Below are 10,741 nucleotides of genomic sequence, written 5' to 3'. Positions count from 1 at the left end.
ATGTGCCTGTTAGATCCAGACTTCCCCTTTCACAGTCGCAGGAGGAGACTATTATTGTGTGGCTCGACACAACACACACGGATGGAACGTAGGGGAAGTAAGAACATGCAATAGTACAGAGAATGTTACAACTGACGAGACAATGAGGGACCTGACTGGGTGGTTGAGTTCCGAGGACTTTAGTAAGATAAAAAGGCAGAGAGCGGATGTCTGGTGGTTGTGTGGAGGTATGAAGCTGTGGCCAAACCTGCCTGCAAATTGTACTGGTATTTGTGCATTGGTACAGTTAGGCATGCCCTTCACCCTTATACAACACAAAGACCTAGTGCCAGGTGAAAGAGAGGGGAGGAGTGCTCCGTCAGGGTCCTTTGACGATAGAATTTACATTGATAGCATTGGGGTTCCAAGGGGGGTGCCTGATGAGTTTAAATCTAGGAATCAGATATGGGCTGGATTGGAATCAAGTCTTTTTTGGTGGTCGACTCTCAATAGAAATATGTATTGGATAAATTACATTTATTATAACCAACAGCGTTTCATCAACTATACCAGAGAGGCAATTCAAGGGTTAGCAGAACAGACAGCTGCGACCACTTTGATGGTATTGCAGAATAGAATAGCTTTGGATATGCTTCTGGCTGAAAAGGGTGGTGTGTGTGTGATGTTCGGATCTGAATGCTGTACTTTCATCCCTGAGAACACAGCTCCAGATGGATCAGTGACCAAGGCCCTCGCCGGTCTAAACAAATTCCGGGGTGGACACGGCACTCACGGGATGGTTTGATAGTACGTTCGGAAAATGGAAAAAGGTTGTAATCACTGTGTCGTGGGCTGCTTTCACCTGTATGACTGTGTTGATATTATGTGGTTGTTGTTTGGTCCCTTGTGCGAGAGGTCTCATTTCCAGGGCTCTGGAGAGATCGATGACGGAGCAGATGGTGAGATACGGACCGATTCCAAGTTCAGACCAGTGGGATGACAAATACCTACCGCCGAGCCTGGTGGAGGATTCATTCAATTACGAGGAGCCCATGTTAGACGAGACCATCTTTAATGTTTAGTGTTAATGTTGCGACAGTTCTTTTCTGGTAACAGAACAAAATAGTCAGCTCATGGTAACTTCTGATATAGCTGTACTTTAATCAATGCAAACACGTGCGTGGTATATGTGTGGTTCGTATATATACGGTCTCGCTGTTTTGCCTCGCAGGGTAAAACAGAGAAGAGAGCGACACATCCTATTGTTCTCGCTTTTATACTCTGACAGAGATAGTTCCTGCTCAATGCTGGCCTGTCAGAGGGAGGAGGAGCGTGGTTTAAACTTGCTCCTCCTATCGTCGGCGTGCAGGCTGGTCTCAGCCTAGTGACGCACTTCCTGTCGCCGGTTGTAGTTCTTCTTGTCTTCAACAGTTGATTTATCCGTAGTTCATATACTTAATATTGTAGCATAGCGTCCCCAGTATATTATATAAGTTATGCATACAAATAGCCAGTTCAACCCTAACAATCCCCCTTTTCACACCCCTTGGGGTGTGAACATACTCTAATAAGAAATTTCAGGGAAATTTAAGAGTCCCCCCTTTTGACACCCCCTAGGGTGTCACTCAACCAATTTGTATATCTCCATTTCAATGATTATATATTTCCTTATAAACCTTCACATCAGGAAAGACAAATAGTATACAGGATAAATTCATAACATATTACTCAACACGTATAAAAAGCCTTTTTGCGACAGTGGCTACACCTAACATGTGTGGGACAGAATCTTTGTCCCAGTACTTAAAACCTTCACATCCACCTGCCACTACATTCAATACATATGAATTTATTGTGCATACGCTTTATTCAACCACTTCCTCAACAGTAAAACAAGGATCGTCCTCTGACAGATCCATCTTTGGCCCAGAGCTGGATTTAGTGTTTTCCGGGGTCAATTCCATCAAAGGCATCATTCCGGTTGCTCTGACAACTTCTGTAAGAGACTTTCTTAAGCAAGGGATTATACAGGCAGCACAACTAAACAATAATAGGACCACAAGTACTAGGGTCCGAATTCCAGTAGCCACCATAGATGTGTACTTGCCAAAAAAGAAATTCATCCAATTTCCCTCGTCTACCCCTGCTTCACCCCTGCAGATAGCTTGTCAAGTCTCAATAGGGATTAAAATCATATCATTCCCATTACAATCCACCCGTTTTGCTAGATATTTCACATACATTATAACACATCTATTTTGATTGGATTCAGAAATTTCACACAAATTCAAACTAATTCATGCATCCCAATAGATGGTCTAATCTAACATGTGCTCCTCATATTTGAATGAATCCTCCACCTTGCTCGGCGGTAGGTACTTGTCGTCTCATTGATCTGAACTTTGACTCGGTCCGTAGCTCACCATCTGCTCCGTTATCCATCTCTCTAGAATTCTGGTGATTAAACCTCTCGCACACGGGACCAAACAACAACCACACAACCCAAACACACTCATACAGGTGAAAGCAGCCCATAATACAGTTCTTACAACATTTTTCCATTTCCCAAACATGAGCTGTGTTATCAAAAATGTACGTACAGCAATGAACCTAATCATTCTACCTACACCATCCTCTTTGCCCGTTACCTATCGAGAGTCAGTCTATTTTACCAGGTCATGAGGGAGGTGGCGGATAATTGGTCAGAGAATCTCTTTACTGCATCCCCTGTTTCATTCATGAATCTCTGTTGATTAAAAGATGTCATAAATTCAATCCACATTATTATTTATTGTCAACTACGAACATAATGTAGTGTTAAAGCCTTCACATATTTGATACATAAATTTGTATTCATCTGGAACCTCCCTGAGGATGCCAATAGCATCCATCTAGACAAAGCTAATCCCATCCTGGTCAAAACTCCTCCTGTACCTTCTTTAGCCTCCTATAACTGGTCTCTGATAGTTAATTCGAACTGGTTGGACCAATAACCCCAGGGCACAAATTCCTAACCACCCTTTGTGGTAATTCCTGTCGTATGTGTCCTTTGCTGGTACTAGCCCACCCTTCATCAGTTGTAGGTGCTATGAGGTTAAACATTTTCTCCTGTGCTTTCAAACCTAAGTCAGTCACATTAACAATTACCTTTCCAGCCATTAAAATCATCTTAATTCTCGGTGCCATTCTTCTATCTATAACACTGGTGCTCATCAGGAATTTAGGTGAACCGAGGTGGGTTGGCTGAATACTTCAATCTGGCCAACCCCTATTCCTGTACAGTTGTCTGCTTCCCCAGGAAATTGTTTAATGTTTACCTTAAATTCTACAGCTTAATCTTCTTTGATTCCTTATTCTGTTTGTCACTCATCAGTGTATTATATAGTATCTTTTACTTCTTCTCAATGACAACGGTATCCTATGATTAGTACCCGTATGTGGTGGATCTGAATATATCAGAAAGATTAGACTATGATGCAGCTCAGAGTTTCTACTCTTCCCAAAAACCGTCAACCCTCTCCTGCCCTTAGTCGATCTGCTTGGTACCACCCCATACTCACACCTCTAGGAGCACACACAGTGATGAACGGTCGGGATAGGAAATCTTCGTTAAGTAGGTAACCCCCGGACCTTATTGGTTCTCGGTTCTTCTCCTAACTCTGTGTGTGATCAGCAGTGCTCATATGTGTACATACCTTCTTGCAGTGGATAACGTGGACCCAAGTGACTCTCTCAGCTTTCCTAATGGCAAAGGCAATGGTTTAACAGCATCTGGTATGGGCCTTCCCCACGGGGCTGCTTCCCGTCTTTTCTCCTCAGGGACTGGATCCACACCCAGTCTCCTAGTTGGATTGAGTGAATCACCTTCTCCTGTAATTCACCTGTTGGACATAAAATCTTGGACATACGGGTTTGGTTAACAGTCTTCTCATGTGCTCTGCTAGTATTTCTTCAATTTCCATGTCTACATGTTCTGGTATCTCTATTCTCTCTAACTCTGGCATTCTATAGGCTCTACTTGATTAGCTAAACTGTCATCCATCATTTAAAAAGAGATGGCTCCTAGTAAACCAACATTAGGGATATTATCTTGACCTCATATTCTAGCTACCATAATCATGTCCACCAAGTAAGTTGGGAACGCTTCTACCCATTTGCTATACTTATCTGTTATTGTTAAACACCCCTTCTTCCCCTCAATTCGGAATAGTTCAATAAGTCCATTTCCAAATGTTGGAATGGACATTCTACAAAAATATTTTTGTTCTAGTAGCATCCTATCCTGTTCTATCGCCTGCTCTACTATACTCCCCCTTTTTATACATGGCTCAAGCCATGTATCAATTTTGCTGCATTTCTTAACAATGTCTTTTGTAAGGTTAGTAAATTATCCTTATGTCAGCCCTTGTCTTGTAGGATTGCCCCCTTCTACTTTCCACATGTCCAATTCTCCCTGGGGCATTCCTCCTTAGCCTTAACCTGTTTAGGATAGGGGGCAGTATTGACACGGCTGGATAAAAAACATACCCGATTTAATCTGGTTACCACTCCTACCCAGTAACTAGAATATGCATATACTTATTACATATGGATAGAAAACACCCTACATTTTCTAAAACTGTTTGAATGGTGTCTGTGAGTATAACAGAACTCAAATGGCAGGTCAAAACCTGAGAGATTCCTTTACAGGAAGTGGCCTGTCTGACCATTTCTTGAACTTCTTTTCCATCTCTATCATTTACTAAGGATCTCTGCTCTAACGTGACACTTCCCACGTCGTCCATAGGCGCTCAGAGCCCGGGAAAAAACAGAATGTCGTCATTCCAGCCCCAGGCTGAAACACATTATCGCCTTTCTCAAGTGGCCGATCAAGGGACACTGGGCTTATGCTCGTGACCCCGACCGCCCCCGCCTTTGGGATTTTTTCCTCTGTTTGCCGAAAAGGAGATTCCCTGTCGGAATATTATCGCTTTTCTACGAGAAAAATGTCGTAAAAATTGATTTTAAACAGTGGTTGACATGCTTCGAAGTACGGTAATGGAATACTTAGAATTTTATTGTCACGAATTGCGCCATGCGCGTGACACTTCTTTGATATTTCGGATAGTGTCTGGAACGCACGAACAAAACGCCGCTATTCGGATATAACGATGGATTATTTTGGACCAAACCAACATTTGTTATTGAAGTAGCAGTTCTGGGTGTGCATTCTGACGAAGACAACAAAAGGTAATCAAACTTTTATAATAGTAAATATGATTATGGTGAGTGCTAAACTTGCCGGGTGTCTAAATAGCGAGCCCGTGATGCCTGGGCTATGTACTTACAATATTGCAAAATGTGCTTTCACCAAAAAGCTATTTTAAAATCGGACATATCGAGTGCATAGAGGAGGTCTGTATCTATAATTCTTAACCTCTCTAGGCTAGGCGGGACGAATTCGTCCCACCTACGTAACAGCCACTGCAAGCCTGTGGCGCGATTTTCAAAACCTTAAAAATCCTATTACTTCAATTTCTCAAACATATGACTATTTTACAGCCATTTAAAGACAAGAGTCTCGTTAATCTAACCACACTGTCCGATTTCAAAAAGGCTTTACAACGAAAGCAAAACATTAGATTATGTCAGCAGAGTACCAAGCCAGAAATAATCAGACACCCATTTTTCAAGCCAGCATATAATGTCACCAAAACCCAGAAGACAGCTAAATGCAGCACTCACCTTTGATGATCTTCATCAGATGACAACCCTAGGACATTATGTTATACAATACATGCATGTTTTGTTCAATCAAGTTCATATTTATATCAAAAACCAGCTTTTTACATTAGCATGTGACGTTCAGAACTAGCATACCCCCCGCAAACTTCCGGGGAATTCGCTAACATTTTACTAAATTACTCACGATAAACGTTCACAAAAAGCATAACAATTATTTTAAGATTTATCTGTGCTGCTTTGTGTGGTTTTAAATGCCTATGTGCTTGTCTGTGTAAATAGTAATATCTCTTCTTAGAGAATTTACCAAACATAACCTTCAAATCAAAACTATAATACATGCCTATGGAGCCGATAGTCTCTCCATGTATTAATATCCTAACTAAATGAACCTAACTAAATTATCCTTCTATCTTCTATTCTTATGTCTTTTCTGTCTCTCCCAGTGTTATTTCTGTCCTCACCCGTTTATAATTTAACTATGCTAGTCTAACCGTTATCTAATTCTTCTGTTTCACTTTTATCTTCTCTTCCTTGTTTATGCTCTCCTCCTTCTACTTCCAACCCATCAAGGTCTCAGCAGTGCAGGGGGTACTAAATGTCTCATGGTCTTATTACATAGCTACTTAAATTTATCTCGATACCCTCAATAATCCTGGATTCCCTACAGATGTCATATATTCCTGTCCTGTTGGCTTAGAATATATCCTAAAGCTTGACATAAGTCTACCATTTAAAACTTATTTAACAAAATATATTTTTACTATTATATTAATTCCAGTCTTGTTGTGTTAAATCTCTTCCACTAAATACAACCACAGCTGACTTCCTAAGGGAAAATAAACTTATCTAGATAATGTAAAAAGTACCCCTACTTATCAAACGATATTCACGTAACATAATCAGATCAAAATGACTAATCTGAACTACTCCCCAAAGAAAAATTATTGTACCCTTTTCGTCATTTTGTCTTCTCATTGGTTCAAATTATCAATTGTGTCTAAGAACTTTAACTCCATCATAATTATCAGTTCTCCTAGTTTCCTTAAAGTCAGTATCACAAATGACCTTAAATTCACCATCCAATGGCTTTTCATTGCGGCTGATCAGACCACAAAAGGAAAAGTCACCAGTGGGGTCAAAAAGTCATAACCCCTTTTCAGAACCGTTTTTTCTTTCTTACTACATTAGACAAATGAAAGCTAATAACCTTATCTAGATTTCGTATCTCAAGTTCCCAGAACATTCCCTATCAAAAGAATTTCACGTGTTTAATTAAAACTCAGAAAATAAAACTTTAAAATGCCATGTGTGTCTACCCCTTTAAGATAATCTGTCCCTAGGAATTTTTCCCCAAAGAGCTAAGCGCTCCATATTCCATAAAATAACCACTTGGTCAGCATTTCCTCATACTACACCGATTCAGAAACCCAAAAGTTAACTACAAACAAAACCTAAAAATGCTTATACTTCCATTGTACTCCCCCCAATCATTAGTTTTAAACTTAATTGAACATGCGCTACCCTTGGATACAATACTGTACTTCAATCTATGAAACCCCATATTTTAACATACTATTTAACCAATTTGACCCAAGATTGCTTAAAACCCTAAAACCCTTTCAGTTTGTCTGCAAACCGGCCCATTCTGTTTGCTAGGAATTGTGTTTAATGTGCACCTTCCCAGTTAATTATAAAATTAACTCCACCTGTAATTCACTTTAATGACTTGACATTTTTCCACGTAATGGAAACAGAGTATAATGTTTAAATACATAAACTTCCTTTTCTAATGCACTGGTGTTACCTAAACATTCAAACCAAGAATCAATAACCAGCTTCACATTTATGAAATATCCAAGACTTTAAAAGTAACATTTAAATCGCCATACTTATAAAAATAACATCATTCAACTCTTTCTCTGTATGCCATTTCCAGCAACAGACAACGTATTATATCAAAATTCCCTTGCTATTATTTTCTAATTAGTTAGCCTTTCAATTTAAACTAATCAAGCTATCAAAACGTTACATTTATATCTTAAACAAACGCTAGCAACCGTATCTCTCCAGGCAAAACATATCTTCTTACATTTTAGTCCCCTGGTGCATGGGCTGGGATCCGAACCCGGGCCTCCCGCGTGGCAGGCGTGAAAACTAAACTATTCGAATGCATACTCGGGTTCAGTGTCTTCCACCTGAAGCAAAGGAAACATTAGGCCCCTATCTGCCTGACCAGGGTCAATAGCGGTGGTGATCAGCCTAGTAGTGTACACTCACAAAAATAACAAACAGGGGAGCTGATATCCCCAGCCTCTCCCAGGGAGGGATGTACCCCGACCCTGGGCGTGGTGCCTTAGGTCGTGGAAACGGAAGCCATTGTCCCATTTTCCCCAACTAAGGTTTCAGTGGTTGGAATCGAATTTATGTAGGGCGCGCAAATCGGCCCTGGTTTCAGTCAAAGTTCTGGAAGGGGTTGGGGCTGGAGTGCAATGTGTAAGGTGTTGCCAAGGTGCTCCTGATTTACCTTTGACCTGGACAGAGTGTGAAGTAACTTCCTTCACTTCGTACGGCCCAGTCCACCTGGGTTCCAGCCACTTTCTCTTGTGGACCTTGACCCTCACCCAGTCCCCAACTTTTACCTTCAGTGGTGGCGAGTCTCCCAACAGCTCCCCCTCTTTGACCTTGCGGATCTGTGTGGAGAGAGCTGCAGAAAGTTCCGTCAGTTTTCTCACATACAGACATTACAATTTGTTGTACATCAAGGGCGGGCATATGACCTCCCTCCCTTGGTGGACCAGGCATATTCAAACCTGCACATACCTTAGCTATTTAGCCTTAAGGGTTTGAGTGGCGCGTTCCACTAACTTTGTATACTTAGCCCGTCGCTGGTTGGAACCAGCGACTTATCTCTTGTGCCCCACCCTCGTAAACAAAGTGTTATTCCTTGTCTAATTTCCCAGGCAATATTCACGGCACGGCGGCCACATCAGTTTATTTATTCGAATTGGTCGGGGTCTCAAGGAACGGACCTTAATAACTTGCAATTACCAGTCCGGAATTAACTATAAAACTTTCAATCAGGCTTATACAAATGCAGTTTATCAAACACTTACAATCAGAACAGATTTATAAACAATTATGCAGCAAGGAATACAAATATGCGGGTCAGCAAATTATGGCTCCTTCCCAGACTACCGGGCAGAATAAACTGAAATCCGGGACGTGGTTTGCACCTATAGTGTCGCGTCGGAAGGAGCTACACTTCTATCAAGTCTCACCGAGCAGTATGCAGTTTACTGAATTCGGGACGAGGCTGAATCAGCCTATTCTATAAGTTTAAACAATACCTATTCTAATACTCATTTCTTTCAGCCGAATGAATCTACCACTTTTTAAGTTTTCTGTATGACATGGGTAGATTGCAGCCGATTCCAAAATCAGTCCTCCCCCATACCAACAGTCGTTTCCCTAAAATTTGGGGCCACGCAGGCCTGCTTATTTACTTTAAATAAACCTGAAAAATACGGGTGAATTTTAGCGGGTGGCCAGACCAGTCATTCCCCGAATCTCACAGATTTATGCTATCAATATTGGGCCACACAGGCCGGGTCCACACAGGACGGGTCCACACAGAACGGGTCCACACAGGACGGGTCCACACAGGACTACAAACAGACTCTTTATCTACTTTTAATTAATCTGAATAATATGGGTGGACTCAACTGGTTGCCACGTCAGTCGTCCCCCAAGTCAACAGATATATTCTATCAATGATGGGCCACACAGGCCGGGTCCACACAGGACGGGTCCACACAGGACGGGTCCACACAGGACTTAACTAACTTAAAATCTATTCAGTCAAATATCTTTGTGTTCGGCCATAACATTTAATTACAGTTATTACAATTTCGACAACAATTCATACTCACGCCCAGTACTACTGATCAGAATTTGGATGAGACTATAATACAATATGCAGATTTTGTTTTAACAGGCTCTGCTTACCTTATTTAGTCGAGCTCGTTGATCAGTTTCCTGGGGCGGGCAGAATCGCCGATGTCTCCTGCGAACAGGTCACCCGTCCTTACGAGATTGTCCCGGACTTGTCTCCTCTCACATCAACCATTAATGGACCGAATTTCAGAAGTATGAAACCATCCTCTGCTACCAATTTTGTTGATGATCAATTATTTGAGAAGGAGACAAGTCAAGACGCTTGACCGGGTTGATTCAGTTTATAGTAAGGCAGTTTATTATGAGACAAAGATATTTGGCTGAGCGTGCACGGACTCCTTCGTTTAGCTCATAGGGAACTAGCAGAAGAGAGCCCCGAAACATAGTGTGCATCCAATTTATACAATGAAATAACAGTGTGTTGACGTTGAGTCTAGTAGGTCCGCTCTCCTGACTGGTCGATGAGTGGAGGGACGGTCCATTCTCCAGGTGGTGTCCACTTCCCATTGGCCCTTGGCAGTGTCCTTTGTCCTCGGAGTCCAACACACCTAAGTGTGTGTGTGTGTGTGTGTGTGTGTGTGTGTGTGTGTGTGTGTGTGTGTATTTCTGGTAATTCGTGTCTGGGTGCTTGCGATATTCATGGAATGTTGTTCTTTACACCAGTGGTCAGTTCGTGTGGCTAGGGCTTAAGTCAGCCATCTGTCTCTGGGTGTGGTCGTGATTGGTATCAGTTGGTCGCTCAATATGTCTCTGGAATTTTGTTGTGTGCTGTTGTGAAACATGTTGTGCAAATGCCCTCCTTATATATCATTAGGTAAAACGTTAGATTATCTTTATTACACTGTCCACCATCTTTACTGAAGAAATTCTAACAGTCACTAGTGCAGCAGCAGCCTCCCCCGGTCCTAGTGCGGCCCCATAAAAAGTTTAAGATGCGATGGAACGGTTGACGAAAAAAATTAATCACAGAAAAAATATATTGACTGATATTGATTTATTTAGGGGGGGGCTAATTAATATTTTAGTACCAGCGATGTCCCTAATGAATATTTAGGCTAATGAATATTTAAGCCTATCGACGTCC

Source organism: Salmo salar, unplaced genomic scaffold (genome assembly GCF_905237065.1).
Source record: "Salmo salar unplaced genomic scaffold, Ssal_v3.1, whole genome shotgun sequence".
NCBI classification, from domain to species: Eukaryota; Metazoa; Chordata; class Actinopteri; order Salmoniformes; family Salmonidae; genus Salmo; species Salmo salar.
This window is presented reverse-complemented; position numbering follows the sequence as displayed.